The following is a 16,301-nucleotide window of genomic DNA, read 5'->3' on the forward strand; positions in this document are numbered from 1 at the left end:
TGGCTGCTGCTAGAGGCACTTTTAGTTGCTATGAGTTTACACAAGTGTGGTAAAGATTCTAATGCCGCAGCACCAGGGCGGGTGCAAGGATGTTTTGCACCCTAGGTGAAACTTCCACCTTGCACCCCCGACCCCGAGCCCTGTGACAGCTCTCTGCCACCCCCCTCCACCTTAAGGTGCCCCCCCCGCGGCAGCTGCCCCCCTCCATCCTGAGGCACCCCCCCATGGCAGCTCCCCCCGGCCCGGGGAGCTGTGCGGCAGCTCTCCGCCCCAGCTCACCTCTGCTCCGCCTCCTCCCCGAGCACGCCGTTGCCGCTCCACTTCTCCTGCCTCCCAGGCTTGCAGCACCAATCAGCTGTTTGGTGCCGCAAGCCTGGGAGGAAGAGAAGCAGAGCAGGGCGGTGTGCTCAGGGGAGGAGGTGGAGCAGAGGTGAGCTGGGGTGGGGAGCGGTTCCCCTGTGTGCCGCGCCTCCCCTTACTTGCTGCAGGCAGCCCTCCCCGCGCCCCCCTGCCCCAGGTCCCTCCGCCTAAATGCCAACGACGACCAGGGCGGCCGAAGATCCGGCCGCCACGGTCGCCACCAAAGGACCCGAAATGCCGCCCCCCAAATGCTAGTGTCCTAGGCGACCGCCTAGGTCGCCTAATGGGTTGCACCGGCCCTGCACAGCACCACATTATATTGGGTAATGTATAGAAAACATACATAGAGAGTGCGCTTAGCCTTACAGATACCTATCTAAAATGTAGTGAAATAAGTGTTTCTTTGTGAACAGGGGCCCTATGCCCAGCATTTGCACCACACTGCTTAATCTGGCCTACAGCCTATATAAAGATACATAGACTATAAAGAAAACACTTATTTCGGAATGTGATGTGAAAACTTGTAAAACATTGCCTTTGTCCACAGAACATGTATTCATTCCGGAATGTTAAACAAACACAGTAACATTTCCAATGGTCTCTTTCTCTTCTGGCATTTTGGGGTCCAAATTTAAAACTGATATGTTACTAAGTAAGGCCAATAAAGTAAAGTGAGTAAACAAGATGATTTTTTAAAAAGGAGAGTCAGGGGATCTAAGTGTAGCTTTTCTTAGCAGGGGTTTGGACTTGAGACAAAGTGAGACCCCAATCCTCCAATGAGCTCCATATAATGGGATTCCTCAGTCAGTCTTCATGGTCTTCACTGTAGCATCAGAGCTGTAAAAAATACAGTCATGTTAGAGCTTTCCTTTGCCACAAACCGTGACGGGTTTAGATAAAATATAACCGGTAGAGCTAGCCAGAAAACTGGATTTTCCCATTAATAGTTTTCAGAGGAAAAAATCTTTGGCAATTTTCCCATTGGAAAATGCTGGTTTTCCTGAGAGAAATTCCAAAAGTTGTGAGTAGTTTTTTTCCTAATTTCCCACACTTTTTGCTTCCCAAACTTTCCCAGCTTGGGAACATCAACAATAATGTGAGAAAGTGGGCAGTTGACAAAAGTTTGGCAAAACCTGGAAAATAGAAAGAAAATTAAGAAAAGAAACCCACAAGTTCTTTCTTTTTTAAGTATCACAGGGGTAGCCATGTTAGCTTGGATCTGTAAAAGCAGCAAAGAGTCCTGTGGCACCTTATAGACTAACAGACGTTTTGGAGCATGAGCTTTCATGGGTGAATACCCCACGAAAGCTCATGCTCCAAAACGTCTGTTAGTCTATAAGGTGCCACAGGATTCTTTGCTGCTTTCTTTTTTAAAAAAGTGAAAATTTCCTCAAATTTTCTTTTTAATTTTTTTCATTTAGAAAAATGTCAGAAAATGAGCAATTGCAACAAATTATCAGAAATTTTTCAACCAGCTGTAATAATCATTTTTTATTATTTCTTCTTTTAAAGGGATCCTCCTTCCTGGCCCTTTGTTACATTTACAGCCACTTACACAACTTTCCAACCTGTCTCCCTTTGCATCCTCACATCCCCTTTTTTTCTGCATTATATCTACAGGCTACTGTTCCCCCACAATGTCTAATGTTAATCAGAAACACTGTGATGTGACTCACGTTGGGGTTTTTCTGTTTAATTTTCACTCTTAAATGTAAGGCTTCCGCCCTCCATTTTCCACACTCAAGTCACTTAAACACATGAAATGATACTATACACTCTCTATTATATCATCGGCTGCTAAATGTACAGTATTTGATTAAATGTCTGAACCTCAGCAGTAGTGGAAATACATTATATGAAATGTGTTTGAATTCAGGGGGCTTTGGTTTAAATGTTAGCCATCTCAGGGACCTCACTGAGGATCTATGTAAAGAAGACAATGTGAAGGGGTCACTCCCAAGTGTTGCATTTCTCTTCCTTGCTTTTTGTGTCCTCCTTGCTTCCTGTATACTCCATCTATCTCAGGGAAGTGCAGTGTAAGACTGGGATATGTCACCAATGGGAAAAAAAGTTGGCTAGAATCAGTCAAATACCCGCCATGATTACAATATCATATGGTTCTTTTTTTATAAGATATTTACGGAGGAACTATATGCAAAACCCAATAAAAAAATCTAGCTTCTGTTGAGCCATATAATCTTTGGTGTAATTTTAATGCACAGCACAGAACTAGCACCCCAAGGCTGTGAAAATGAGGCACTGGTATGTCATGTGGGGAAGGGAGCAGTGAAAGATAGATAGTGCCTGGATTTGGCCAGGATGCCAAGAAAGGGAATGGAAGTTAGAAAAGCTGTTAGGAAACATAGATTGGTAAAGGTGTCGAAGGAAGACTGAACGGGCAGGACTCAGGGGAATCTGGAAGAGTCTTATGGACAATATATGAGGTGAAAGGCTGTGTTTGAAAGCATCCCTATCAACCATTTCTGGGCTCTTCCTCTCCTGTTTCAGCCTTTCATTTACTAGGCATTTATTACACTGTTGGTTTCCCTCTCTCCAGTGACTCTTTCCTAGTAAATTATCAGCAGGGTAGCCATGTTTGTCGCTTTTTACAGATCCAGACTAAGAGTCCTGTGGCACCTTATAGAATAACAGTCGTATTGGAGCATGAGCTTTCGTGGGTGAATACCCACTTCGTCAGACGCAAGCTTATGCTCCAATACGTCTGTTAAGGTGCCACAGGACTCTTTGTCGCTTTTTCCTGGTAAATGACATTCCAAGACTTAAGTCAGCCAGGTGTCCAGGTGCTTCCCCTCTCCCACCTTTGAACAACATTCACATGAAATCCAGAAAGCAGATAGGATACCTCATCATTTTCCTACAGGCCAGGTTGGTGTTTTCTTTTGCATTCGCTCTTGTGGCACCCATCCATGCTTGGGGAGGTTAACGCTGATTGTTTTCACTTACTGCTGGTGCAGCTTTGAAAAGCTGTGACCATGCCGGCTGGTTTTCTGGTGTACAGTTTATTTCCTTTACCCCTGGCTTTTAGCAAAACCTTCCATTTTTCTTCTCCCACAGCCATCTCCCTGCTGACTCCTCTAGCTATTTGTGGGATCTAATCTCTCTCCCAAATTTCCTTCTCCCACTCCCCACATGCCCCACTCACAACTTGACAAGAGCATTACTTTCCCCTCCCCGGTAGTATTTATGACTTAAGTTCCAACTCTTATTTTCCCACCTGACTTGGCATCTGATTCTGATTCCATAAATAGGTCCGATTATGAAACTTCTTGGACTGGTACTCGGCTGGCACAGGTGTCAAAACATTCTGTTCCTTCACCAGAAACATATCAGTTATTTAGATCTTTCAGAATGGAACAGCAGGCCCAAGCTGTCCATATGCTTTTACTTTCTTTATTTTGGTCTCCCTGTGTGTGTGTGGCTTTTTAGACTGTGCCGGGGACCAACCCTTTGCAATTCAGGATTGGCAGAAGAATTTCTCAGATGAACATTTACCACTGTTTGTTTGTCAGAATGCATCCTTCGGCTACAGAAAAAAAGGGGGACAGCAAAGTGGTTACAGATGTAGCATAGCAAAAGTGACTGCAAAAAAATGCCTTCATAAGTGCATGTTTGTATTTCTCTTTAAAAATAAAAAAAAAGCTTTCAGAATGGAATATGTAGTAAAAAGATAAAGACTCCTCCTTAGTAGTCTGATTATTACTGAATTATTGTAATCCAAAACGGCTGAGACAATTCAAAAACACAACACTGAGAATTTACACCAGGGGGCAGAGGGGCAGACAGGATGAACAAATAGGCCTTTTCCATCTCAAACGTCTGTTTTAATATTCTTTGGAGTTGGATCAACTGTAAATCATTGCAATTCATTGAACTTTGGCTACAACTGATTGCAGGGCTGTTCTGAGACTCTTCGTTAGTTTTTGTAGCCAAACTAACGGATGCCTTTGGATTGATCATGAACCTTAGACCAACTGTGGAAACACTGGCCTTAAAAGTATTGAGAACATATGATCTGCCATGCTGGATTAGACCAGTGATCCAACTAGTTTGGTATTTTGTTTCCTACACAGGCCAGTGTCAGATGGTTTAGATGAAGGTTCAAGTAACCATGCAATGGACAATTATGGAATAACCTGCTCATAAAGCCAGCTTTGTCCTGATGTCTGTCAGCTAGTGGCAGCGTTGTGCCCTGATGGATGAGGATTTATTTTACTTAAATTAAATGTAAGTGTAGATGTTCTCATTCTCCATATTCATTTATATAACCATTAGACTTCTACCAAGATCTTGGTCTCAGTGATATTTCAGGGGAATAGGTCCCACAGGTAATTTATGCACTGGATTAAATTTAAAAAAATCTTTCATATTTTTAGTGTATTCCCTTTATATTTCATGAAAAATTCCTTTGGTCTTGCCTTGCAAGAGTGTGAGCAGGTGTGCTGACTTGCCTTTTCTTTAGCATTTGTTATTTCAGAGGTTCTCAGCCTGTAATCAGAGACAGGTGTGAACTAAGACAGGTAAACTAAGTGCCAGCTCTGGCCAAGGCCGTAGGCATTAGCTAAGAACTGACAAACTCATAGCTGGAAACCAAACCAGCTCATTTGTATGTTAGTTTTGTTCAGAATAGGTGTTCGTCTCATAAGAATGTATTTAGTGTTTAGACTCTATGAAATGCTTGTAAGTTGCTGCCTGCATTAATTGCACTATAAGGAAATAGGTACATTTTGTTTATAACTTTGAAAAAGTTTGCTCTGAACTTGTGAACCCGGGCATGAGAATCGCCCCTACCCCCACCCATACAGGAGGACTATCAAAATTAAGTGGGCCATTATTAAACAGAAGCTTTATTAATTGTCCCATTCACCCATGGAGAAAAACATGCAGAAGGCCTCGACCCATCAGTTTGAATGCTGGAAGAGGGAAATAGAAATAGGTGACATGAAGATTTTTCATCTCTTTACTGTTTGAACTCTCATGGGGCCAGAGACGTTAAAATAAGGCAGGGCTCTCCGGGGATTACTTCTGGGTCCCCTCTTTAGATTGCAACTCATTTGTGTGTATATATTTGCTTGCTTTAACCTGTGAATGACTATTTCTTTTTCCTAGTTAATAGAACATAGGTAATTTATTACAGGGTTGGCTATATGCAGTATCTGTGGTGTAAGATCTAGGGTATCAATTGATCTGGGGTAAGTGACTGGTCTCTTGGCACTGGAAGCAATGTGAGTAGTTTGATTTTTTTGGTGTAAGTCAGTGGTTCTCAACCAGGGGTCTGGAGCCTCCTGAGGGGCCACAAACGGGCTTCAGGGGGTCCATCAAGCAAGGCCAGCGTTACATTCGCTGGGGCCCAGGGCAGAAAACTGAAGTCCCACCACATAGTGCTGAAGCCCAGGGCCCTGAGCTCCACCACCTAGGGCTGAAGCTGAAGCCTGAGCAATGTAGCTTTGCGGGGGCCCATGGGGCACCAGGCAATTGCCCTGCTTGCTACCCCCTAACACTAGCCCTGGCTTTTATATGCAGAAAACCAGTTATTGTGGCACAGGTGAGCCGTGGAGTTTTTAATAGCATGTTGGGTGAGGGGCTGCTCCAAAGTTTGTGGTGATGGGATCCAGAGTATGGGTTTGGGGCCACCTCTAACTGAAGCTTGCTAAAATACTGTCTGCTACGCTTGCTTTTCTCTTTAACTGACATAGAAACTAACCATGAAGCTCTGAAATTGCTGCTTATGATTCTGCTCCTTCTTATACTCCACCTTTCTTATATATAGACTTCTGTACAGCTTGAGAGAGGCTACCACATAGCACACTTCCCAGGAGAGGAATCACACCAGCGCCAAGCTAGGAGACACACACACACACTGCGTGCAATCCTTCCTCTGTGCATCTTCCCGCCAACTGCAAATGTCTTTAAGGACATGAGTTGGCAGAATAGATTCCTCACTTGCCACAACGAGGGGTGGAAGCTTGATTTAGGATTCCTACTACAGGCCAGTCAGTAAACCACAAGCTTTTGGTAGAAGTGTACTAAATGGGTGAATTTCCCTTCCCCAGCTCAAATATCAGCACCTTCTGGAGGAGAATATGATCACCATTCTGCTTACTGTGGTCTCTGGCAGCCTAAGGAATGAGAGGATTCTGGGGTACCTCCCGCTTGGCAACACAATACCTAGCAGCTGTGTTTTGGGAACAGTGTTCACTCTAGGTGATCTCCTGAGCAGAGGGGATCTGCTGGAAAAGTGGCACCGGGAAGCACAAATCCTATGGGGATTTTCAGGGAGCAAGGTGCAGAGAGGCCCTTGTTAGAACCTTATGCAAGTGGTGCAAATGCTTTTCTCACTGGCCATGCAGAGGCTAATGCAGAAGGACCGGTGTTGCCCTTTGCACTTATTGTGTGCAAGGACCAAAACTATGTCTCACCCATGCAAAAGGCTGGGTGAAGGCTACTTGTACCCTTTTCCTCCTCCTCAAGCCCTGTGCTCTTGTTCCAATCTCACCCATAGCTACAATGGTGCTAAAACATTGTTCAGTTTGTTCACCTACCTGTTTAAGCCCCGTCTGTATTCCCTTACATTGAGTGGGCTATTTTTGTTTTTTCTGAATGCTACGGGTGTGAGGCAGCTGTAAACATTGTCTGTTAATGTTGCTTTCATCAGTTAAAGAAATGAAGTGTGGTAACAATTGGCCCCGGTCCTCTGAAAAGTTATGCTGCTTCCATAGAGCATGTGTCTGCTTGTTTACATAATTTCTTCCGGTTCTCAGTACATCCTCATCCTTATATGGGCATATTGTCTGAGTGAAGTGCTTATAGTGGGGATGAGTCTTAACAGGTGTTCTTCAGTATCCATAATAACAATGGTTTTGAATTTACGTGATCTCTTCCCTCCCCAGCTTCTTGTTGGGAGTTGCTCAAATCCCCCAATTACCTGATCATGGTAGTGGAAATCTCCCATCCACTCTCATATCAGAGGGGCTTATCTGACCCTTCCTTCTCTCCTCTTTAAATTTCCAGTGACTTGGGGAAGAAATCTTCCACCCAGTGAAGCCATCATAACGGAACTATTAGCAAAGGAGATGTCATCTTTCTGTTATAAGCCATTTTTAGTATCTTCTCTTCTGATCTGACTATCAGTCACACAGGGCAGCATTCCCTGAACACGTACCCTGATATTTTCTATTCCCTGAATGTCACAACTAATACATTAAGCTGTCATATAAGGTGAAATCCCAAGGGAGTTAAATAGACCGGCCTTGATTGTTGTGAGGCTTGGAAGGTTTCTGGAGCATCCACAGACTATGCAGCTTTGCTGGTAGTTAAAATATGGAGAGGGTCTATGCATAAAGAGAATAATTAGGAAACTTATTCAATGCTCATTGAAGTCCTTGGATAGACTCTCATTGACTTCAATGGATCAGACTCCTATGTAAGCACCTGTCTGCAAAAAAAATATATGTATCCAAAACAAGACTCATTTGAGAAATGAATCATTCTTCTAACTGAGCTTTTCCATGTAAATGTACAAAATTCAGGCAAGTATTCTATAAAGTCATATTCTCTTTGCCTGTCTGTATAGAGGTCATTAATATCTCATATCATCTAGTTCCTCTATGTCACTTTATTGCACATCCTTGTAGAGTGACATATTGTATGGCCACATTCTTCAGCTCGTAATAGTCTAGGAGGAGTTTGCTCATTTAGGATGACTACATTCTATTAAAATATAAGGTAACAGCTCACAAATACCAACATTTCAAATAAGTACAACACACTTCTTGTTCTGCATTGAACTCAGAATGATATGGTCACTGGATAGGTCTTTGAAAAGTCTACTTATACGTTGGGATAATAGTAAGGCAGGAAAAATTGCGTTGGCATTCTTGTGGATTTGAGCCATGTCAGGAATGAAATAAAAATCCAAGGTAGGGGGTAAAGTTTCTAGCTTCCCCTCCCGCATTCTGACACTTCAGCAACAACTGCACAACTCCATTCCCAGAGAGTAATAAAAACAGCAAGTTGTTAGCAAATAATAGAGACGCCGCTTTCTGCCGCCTTGCCTTGTTCGCTATAAAAGACTGAATATTAGTTCACAATCTTGAATATCTGTCACCACATCATCTGTCTTGCTTGAGCACCAAGACACAGTTAGTGGGTAATAAATGTCCTCTTACTGAAAGAGAATGAATACCCCGTATACCAAACTGTCATAGAATTTTCTGCTTCGTGCAACATTTTCTTATGTAAAGTTAGTCTAGATCGTTTTCACCAGAGGTTGTTTATTTAACCTCTGCTTCATGATATATTTGTCAACCCGATTACATATTCCATGAATTCTGCTTCACCCAGAAAACATGAAAAATGGCATTGATAAATCAAAAATTTTTCCCCCACTCCCCTTTTCTAATATTTAATTAATCTTCATCCTTTCCCCAGGCTTCTCACACTGCTATTAGCTGGTGAAAAAGGCTGGCTGTAAATCCATTTCAGGATTTCTTTGAGCCAAGCCAGGACACAACCATTTAAACAATGTTGACTCCTGGCTAAGCAATACAAAAATAATTTTCATGGATGTAATTTGTTTGCATGTGTGATGTGAGCTTTTCATTGCTACCCTATCAAATACACGAAGATTAGATGAGTAGTAGCAATACCATACCACAATTACTTCAGCAAAAATATAAATAAAAATATTCAGAACTCACCAAGACTTTTGAGAGAAATGTCAACAAAACCAAAAACATGTAGTAGTGGTATATTAAGGGTCCAAAATTAGGTGGAACTCTTCACCCCTAAACACTTCACAAACTTAGCTGAGGTTCTCCCGAAAACAGAGAGACTTTTATACCTGTAGAAGCAGCAAAGAATCCTGTGACACCTTATAGACTAACAGACGTTTTGCAGCATGAGCTTTCGTGAGTGAATACCCACTTCTTCGGATGCAAGTGGGTCTTGCATCTGAAGAAGTGGGTATTCACCCACGAAAGCGCATGCTGCAAAACATCTGTTAGTCTATAAGGTGCCACAGGATTCTTTGCTGCTTCTACAGAACCAGACTAACACGGCTACCCCTCTGATACTTTTATTCCTGCTTTTTGTTGATCCCAACACCAGTCCTGGGGTGGGGTGATGGAATGTGATGGCAGCTCTGAACAACCAGTGACCTTTAGAGAAAAATCAGTGACAAGCTGCTTAGGCTACATCTATGCTGCAGTTGGGTGATTGCCGCACATGTAAATATACCCGAGCTAGCTTTGATCTAGCTTGATCATCGCTAGCTTGAGTAATGATAATAGTAAAGCTGTGGCAGCACACGTAGGAGCTGCTTGAGCATGTATCTAGGTTCCTGGGCTGGTGGGGCTAGCCACCAAAGCTGCCACAGTTTCACTGCTATTGTTACTCAAGATAGGTCAAAGCCTATTTGGGCATGTCTGTATGTGCTGCAATTGTACCTCTGATAGCAGAACACACGTGCCCGTAGAGATTGGTCTACATTTGATGCACTTGTTCCCATGAAAAGTGTATCCACCCGAAGAAAGGGCTTGAGACTTTTTTTTTTTAAACAATGAAAGCTGAAAATGTAAATGAGAATTTCCCCAGATGTAAACTGTGGCCTGTGGCCCCAAGCGTCATGATCCCAAAGGGTAATCTTGGAATAAAACCAGATAAATTGGGGCTTGTCTTCACGGCAATGTTAGCTTAAGGCATTACTCGAATGTTGCCCCAACCCAACTCCTGTGCATACACAAAACTCTCTAGCTCAAGCGTAATGCACCACCTATCTGTCCCATCAGGGTGCATGGGTCATTCACGGACCAGGACCCCATTGTGTGAGGTGCTGTACAAACACAGAGTAAAAAGACAGTTCCTGCCCCAATGAGCTTACAAGTCAAGCATAAGACAAGTGATGTCAGATGGATACAGCCAGCCAGATGGGGGCATACAGGGAAAACACTGATAGAATATGGGTCAGCATGATAGCTTGTTATCTCTGGACACCAGCAGCTGAACAGTTATTTTTTTGCAGGCATCAAGGCAAAGGAGAGGAGAGGTTTGAGGAGGATAATGAACAAGTTGCAGTTGTTTACAGGGAGAGCCTCCCAAGCACATGGGGGCAGCCTGGGAGAAGGGACAAAGGTGCTTGTTTGAAAATTTTACAAGTGGGCAATGGAGGCTGGCCTCATGGGCTGAGTGGAGGCGAGGACTGACAGCCCAACAGAAATGATAGGTAGGGTAGAAATTGGCCATGAAGGGCCTTGAAAGTAAATGCAAATAGTTTATGTTTGATGTGAGAGAGAAGGGGGAGTGCTGCTGATGCTTAAGCTAGTAATGCAGTGTGGATTAGCGCCACAGAGTATCTACATCCCATCTCTCTGTGCAGCTCAAGTGTTAGTGTACAGTGTGGCTACACTCACTCAAGCTAGGCTAATTCAAGAGGCGTTTACTCAAGTGTAGATTACTTGAGCAAAATCTGCACTGAAGGTGTATCTCAGGTAAAATCAAGTCATTCTGATTACTGTCCTACTTTTTTTCCTTTGCCACTTCAGCTCTACCATTATTTTAGCAGCCAGTATTAGTAATGCTTTATATCATTGAAAAACTAAAAAGAAAAGTATACTGATGTTTGAGGGAACAAAGTTACTACACGGATTTCTAATTAAGATGCCAAAAACCTTTTGGCGTACATTCAGAGGAATTTAAATTCTAGTTGAATTGAAGGAATTCTGGATAAACAAAATTTTCCAGAGGAAAATGATGATCATAGTGCAGAAAATACAAAGGGTAGACGCACACTTGAATGACATTTTAACATATGGCCTCCATTCTCTCTTGATTCAAATCCCTCCTCAATGTCCATAGAAGTAATGAATGAATAATTACCAGATGAAGAGGGGGAAAATATACCTAAGGTGACTCCTTCCTCTGGATCTCCCAGTGCATCTTGTTGTTCTGTGTCTGTCTTCTAAATGGCAGCCTGTGTGGGGCAGTGACTGTCTTGTGCAGCATTGATTACAATATCAGCTCTTGACAAATAAAAATAGTATCGGGGGTAGCCGTGTTAGTCTGTAACCACAAAAACAAGGAGTCCGGTGGCACCTTAAAGACTAACAGATTTATTTGGGCATAAGCTTTCGTGGGTAAAAAACCTCACTTCTTCAGATGCATGGAGTGAAAGTTACAGATGCAGGCATTATATACTGATACATGAAGAGAAGGGAGTTATCTCACAAGTGGAGAACCAGTGTTGACAGGGCCAATTCGATCAGGGTGGATGTAGTCCACTCCCAATAATAGATGAGAAGTTGTCAATTCCAGGAGAGGCAAAGCTGTTTTTGTAATGAGCCGGCCACTCCCAGTTCCTATTCAAGCCCAAATTAATGGTGTTAAATTTGCTAATGAATTTTAGTTCTGCTGTTTCTCTTTGAAGTCTGTTTCTGAAATTTTTTTGTTCAAGAATAGTTACTTTTAAATCTGTTATAGAATGTCCAGGGAGATTGAAGTGTTCTCCTACTGGCTTTTGTATGTTACCATTCCTGATGTCCGATTTGTGTCCATTTATTCTTTTACATAGGGACTGTACGGTTTGGCCAATGTACATGTCAGAGAGGCATTGCTGGCACATGATGGCACTATATAGTAGATGTGCAGGTGATGGTGTGGCTGATGTGGTTGGGTCCTCTGATGGTGTCATTAGAGTAGCTATGGGGACAGAGTAGGCAATGAGGTTTGCTACAGGGATTGGTTCCTGGATTGGTGTTTCTGTGGTGTGGTCTGTAGTTGCTGGTGAGTATTTGCTTTAGGTTGTGGGGTTGTCTGTAAGCGAGGACTGGCCTGCATCCCAAGGTAAAAATAAAAATAATACAATAAACAATAAAAATAGTGTCCACTCAGAGGAACATAACAATCCATTATTCTAGTAATCAAGTCTGCAGATAAAGTTCAATATTAAGAGAAGTGCCTGCTGTGTCAGCGGTGGATAGACTACTTGGACACATTATAAACAGATAAGCCCTGTGCCTGGATTTGAGAAAGTAAGACATTAGGAACTACAGGCTCCTAAATCCATTCCAGAATTAGAAGAGAATTGTAGGTTTCATTCAGCATCTAAACAAATATATACCAATCCTGCCAGAAATACTACAGTCTGAAAAGTGAAAGGTCCTGGTGTGGAAGGAAGACACAAAAATAGGCAGACAACAGAAAGAACAAACTCCTCTCCAAAGCCCCAGTACTTCTGTGCCAGTAAAGAGAGTATTATGATGATGGTCAGCTGAAATCCATTGCATACCATTCCAGGATATATACTAATGATATGCCTTCTTATATTGCTCTCTGGGCATATGAAAAAAATCAACTTTAAACTTTTCACTAACCACTAAATGTTTGTACACCTGATAAATAGCAGAGACTCATATGCCAGTAAGATGTCAAAACTACTGCTATGAATGGTGGGGTACAATCTGAGGTCAGACTGTGCTCTTGGTAAGGTCTTGGTGATGGCTGATATCATGAAATTTAACAGTGACTGAGGAAATAGAACCTTGAAAGGGCTGTGCAAACCACTAAGGAAATGTCTAAGTATTGTTACACTATGAGACAGACCACTGATGAAGAATTAGCTGTCCAGAGAGTGTCATAATACATGGAAAAATCCTGGCCTAAATATGTTAAAATGTACGTAAGAGAATCTGAACGTCTTAGAGATAAAGTCTTATAGAGCCTAATGCAAAGTTACTTTGAGGTGAGTTCATTTTCCCCAACAGAAATGCATCACAATATCTTTTTCTGAGACCTCAAGATGGGTATTTGGGTACTACTAGGTGTTATGAAGCAAAGGTGTCTATTTTGTGGCCAGGGACTGGAAAACATTTATTAGATGATTATAGCCAGTTGTGAGTTTTGTCAAGCAACCCAACATAAGCGACCATTAATAACCACTCAGACCCTTAAGAAAGTAGAGACTGCTGTCTGTGAGATAAAGGAATAAGATCTTTGGTTGCAGTTGGCTACTTGGCCAGCTATTTAGAGATTACACACTTATAGCTCAAGTGTCATAAATCAGCCAAAGAATATGGTGATCAAGTGGATCAGTCCAGATGAAAATATCACAGTTGGAGGCCCACTATTTGACAGGGAAGAATACATTTAATTTATGGACAAATATAAGTTTTTGACACATTGCAATTGGGCTCTGCTGTCCTCAGACTAATGGGGAGGCTCAGAGGAATGTACAGTCTGAAAAATTTCCTGAAACAAGCTGACTTTGCTTATTTATAGCACCACTCCAAAAATATACTATAACGTGCAACCCATATCAGTTGCAGTTGATGTTGAAACAACTAGCGATGTGCTCAAATGCTGCTTGGGAACATAAATTATTTCCTAGATAGCCAGATCTTAAAAAAAAAATCAAATGGGCTGACAAAGATGCATTAAGAATCTCACTCTGATGAAAGGAATGTGACAAGGGAACTGTGTGAGAGCAGCCAAATGAGTTAGTGGACACTTACCTCTGTTGTGGTACATGTGTGTGTGCAACTGCCATTGACTTTAATCAGAGTGCCATGCTTATAACTAATGAGATAATTGGCCCCCTATTACACTAGAACTAGAAGACAGAATCAGCCATCCAGACAGTTTTGCGAATGTCTCATGGTCATCAGAGGATTGACAGTAACTGATTATTCTTCAAGTCCTGTGACCAAAACCAGAAAAGTGGTCAGGAAAACCAGACCACAATAGAGACTTACAAGTGGGGGAGACCAATCTCATTTAACATAGAGAATGACAGTCTACCTGAATCCTCAAGTCAGATAGGTCAGTTGTTCTCAATGGGGTACACGTACCCCTGGGGGTACACAGAGGTCTTCCAGGGGATATAGCAACCCATCTAGATATTTGCTTAGTTTTACAACCGCCTACATAAAAAGCATTAGCAAAGTCAGTACAAACTAAAATTTCATACAGACAATGACTTGTTTATACTGCTCTATATACTATACACTGAAATGTAAGTACAATATTTATATTCCAATTGATTTATTTTCATAATTATATGGTAAAAATGAGAAAGTCAGCAATTCTTCAGTAATAGTGTTCTATGACACTTTTGTATTTTTATGTCTGATTTTGTAAGCGGATAGTTTTTAAGTAACTTGGGGGTACGCAGGACAAATCAGACTCCTGAAAGGGGGTGCAGTAGTCTGGAAAGGTTGAAAGCCACTGAGATAAGTTATTATGTTTTCTCTCTTTGTTTAAAGTGCTTTGGATACTTTGTTTAATAGTGCATTAAGTCAATATTTGTTAACATTATCCCAGTTAGAGACAGTTAAATGTTTGAAAAATGGAAAGAGAATGAGAAGTACTTATGAAAGTCATAATGGGGAATGTTTACAGTATGTACTTGAAGACCCATTGGAAAGAACTGAAAGTTTGTGTTCCCTTGTTAGCAGTTACTGGATTTCTATAGAATTTTACTCTATCCTAAAGCAATTAATAGAATTCTGGAGGTTGGTTTAATACTTCTGTTGAAATTGTTTACTTTATATTAAATTCAATAGCCTTTTGCCATAGGAGTTCTAGATAAGAGTTAGATTGAAGTGCAGAAAGAGAGAAAGGCTTATATAAGTGGTCCCATGGCCACAGCTAGATTTGCAACTAAAACGTTGCAGAATTTTGCTGGTGTATAAGAATAGGAAACTGAAACTAATTGCAAAATGTGCAGCTGAGTAAAGTATTCATTGTTCAAGCTGAGTAAAGTGTAAAAAGTAAGGGCATGGCTACACTTGCAGATGTAGAGCGCTGTGAGTTAAACCCGCCTTTGGAGAGTGCAGTAGGGAAAGCGCTGCAGTCTGTCCACACTGACAGCTGCTTGCACACTGGCGTGGCCACATTTGCGGCACTTGCAGCAGCATTGGGAGTGATGCGTTATGGGTGATATCCCAGCATGCAAGTGACTGCAACATGCTTTTCAAATGGGGGTGGGGTGGGGTGGAGTGTGACAGAGAGTGTGTTGTGTGTATGTGGGGGGAGAGAGAGTGGGTTTTGGGGGGCTGAGAGCATGTCAGCATGCTGTCTTGTAAGTTCTGACAGCAGCAGACCTCCCCCTCCCCCCCGCCTCTCTCTCTCACACACAGCATTCCCGGCTTTCAGAAACAGAGCTTTCAAACAGCATATCCGCATTCCTACAGTAATTCAAAACAATGACAAGAGTGGCCACTTGACTTAAGGGGATTATGGGACATTTCCGGAGGCCGATCACAGCGCAGTAATGCAACACCTCATCCACACTGGCGCCGCGGCGCTCCAGCGGGGGTGCAGCAAATGTTATTCCACTCACCGAGGTGGAGTACCAGCAGCGCTGTAGCTGCGGAGTCAGAGCGCTCTGTGTGCCTTGCCAGTGTGGACAGGGAGTGAGCTAGGGAGGCTGGAGCTCCTTTATCACACTGTAACTTGCAAGTGTAGCCAAGCCCTAAGTCTAGTGAAATATTTATTGTTACTAATATTCCTGTAGTGCCTACAATACCCACCCCAGACAGAGGCCCCATTGCACTAGGTACTATATGACCATGTGGCAGCAGATGGCCTCTACTTCAAGCCTCCAATTTAAACAGACAGCGGTTTGGAGAAAGGAAGCATTTCTATCATAGGGATCCGAGGTACTGGGAATTTAAGTGACTAGCATGAGGTTACCCAGGAAGTCTGTGCCAGAGCCAGGAACTGGAGCCAGGCTTTCCCAAGTCTGTTTAGTGCTTTTACCAAAAGCCTTTTTTCCCCTGGTACAGCAAGCTACACTTTAAAGTTATTTCAGTATTAATCTAAAGTAGCACCAGTGAGGCAATCCGTGTTGATTAGTAATAATAGTTATCATGTTTATTATGGTAGTGCCTATAGGCCAAACAAGAATAGGGCCCCACTGTGCTAGGCAC

At 42.4% G+C, this 16,301-nt stretch overlaps 1 long non-coding RNA gene across 2 annotated transcripts in view; it reads right to left on the reverse strand.

Annotated features, from left to right (window-relative positions):
• Positions 1-963: 963 nt before the first annotated feature.
• LOC123367452 overlaps positions 964-16,301 on the reverse strand; it is a 73,288-nt gene continuing 57,950 nt past the window's right edge. For both annotated transcript variants that reach the window (XR_006578474.1, XR_006578473.1), the window contains one exon: positions 964-1,197. This is a non-coding gene — a long non-coding RNA (uncharacterized LOC123367452). The remainder of the gene's footprint in view (positions 1,198-16,301) is intronic.

Source organism: Mauremys mutica, chromosome 3 (assembly GCF_020497125.1).
Source record: "Mauremys mutica isolate MM-2020 ecotype Southern chromosome 3, ASM2049712v1, whole genome shotgun sequence".
Lineage (NCBI taxonomy): Eukaryota > Metazoa > Chordata > Testudines > Geoemydidae > Mauremys > Mauremys mutica.